This window comes from Suricata suricatta, chromosome 13, assembly GCF_006229205.1.
Source record: "Suricata suricatta isolate VVHF042 chromosome 13, meerkat_22Aug2017_6uvM2_HiC, whole genome shotgun sequence".
In the NCBI taxonomy this organism is placed as follows: domain Eukaryota; kingdom Metazoa; phylum Chordata; class Mammalia; order Carnivora; family Herpestidae; genus Suricata; species Suricata suricatta.
Window position 1 is genome coordinate 63641633 of NC_043712.1, and position 1641 is coordinate 63643273.

The following is a 1641-nucleotide window of genomic DNA, read 5'->3' on the forward strand; positions in this document are numbered from 1 at the left end:
GTACAATTGTGCAGCTCAGTCACAGTTTCAGGTCAGTGGTGTCCAGGGGGCATGGAGTTGGATGGGAGGCTGTCCATTTAAGCCTGGTATTGTCCCTGCCAGCCCTGCACAGCCACCTGCTTGTCCTGCAATTCCCAGAGTCATCCTGTGGGCGGGGCCACTGTGGCCTGGAGCTGTGTGCAGCTGAGACATGTGATGCCTGGGTCCCTGATTGTCCCAGGGGATTTTGTGCCTGCTTTAGTGGCCCCAAGAGAGGGTAGCTGGGAGAGCAGTAACAACCCTATGGATCATCAGGCACCTCCCTGGAGACCCACATCAACTAATTACCATGCATTTATGCGTTGTCAGGTGGCTCATGAAAAGAACGTCACAGGGAGCCCCACCTGGGTTTTCAGTGTCACCCTGCCTGTCCTTTGCTCTGTTCTATTTTGGTGAAAATCTGGAGGGATGAGAACAGGATAATCTAATCTAGTGGTTCCTGTTTAGGCGGATCAGGGGTGGGGCAGGTGGAGGAGCAGGGCCCAGAGGGGCAGGTGTTATCACTGTGTCAGGATGGGATGCCCCTGGGTTATGGGAGAATCTGGAGAGGGCTGGCAGTCCCCCAAACAAGGGATGCGCTGGGCAAGGACCAAGTCCCTTCAGGGAAAAGGGTAGAAGGAAGGGCTGTCCAGGAAGGCGTGGCATTTTGTACTGTTCCTATTCTTCCTCTCCTAGGTAGGGATTCTTCTTCCCTTCAAGTCTTTTCAAAGCTTACAGAAAAGTTATTTCCAGAAAACTATGGTTTAATAAAAGCAGGGAAGGCAGAATTAGAAATAGCTTTCTCCTCTCTAGTCTCTGTTATGGATTATTATGTTCCTCACTATCTGACATGCTTTTCTTCAGATTTAGTTTTAAAAGTTTCAGAAAGACATTTATGTCAAGATAAAAGTATTTATCAGGAGACCGTGAACTTGCCTTCTAACAACTGGTTTTGCTCTCCTTATAAACAGGATTCCATATATCTAGACAGTAAGTGGTTCATGACCTCCTTCTCCAGACCTATGTCCATGAGACTCCCCAGTGATCTTTCTTACGTGTTGTCTTCAGCACCTCTCTGCTCTGGGACAGCAGTGGTCAAGGGAATCCATGCAGGGGCTCAGATTCAGGGCTGTGCCAGCTCAGGTCTCCTGTGGTTCTCCTGGTGTGGGGCCCCAGCAGGCTCCACAATGTCCTCAGCCACATTTCTTTGGTGACGACATAGGGCAATAATTTGATTTTCCTCAGAGGTTTCTTGTGAAGACTAACTGAGATAATGCATGTCAGGGATGAGCACAGAGTAGGGTTAATTTAATACTGCTTCTTTATGAGGTCACAGAATTCTTTCCAAAGGTCTTGCTTCATTCTGAAAATTTGAGAATTTGATGCATAAATAATTCCTACTGATTTCTTTATTTCCTGGGTGCCAGGTCACCAGATCAGTGAAATAAACCATAATGTATAGTGGTTAAGTAAGCCTATATGTTAAAACGTCAAGCTACATCTCATTAACATTCTTAATTATGCTCCCAAACTCATAAATGAGCCATACATCTCCCACTACATCCACATAACCTAAAATACATATCTTCTCACGTTTGAGCCATTATGCTAGAGGTTATATCA

The 1641-nt window shown here is 46.4% G+C and overlaps 1 protein-coding gene and 1 pseudogene across 1 annotated transcript in view; both read right to left on the minus strand.

Annotated features, from left to right (window-relative positions):
• The window catches only part of DAPK1 (death associated protein kinase 1), a 470647-nt gene that overhangs the window by 62231 nt on the left and 406775 nt on the right, over positions 1 to 1641 (minus strand).
• LOC115277007 overlaps positions 1 to 1641 on the minus strand; it is a 12560-nt pseudogene that overhangs the window by 9686 nt on the left and 1233 nt on the right.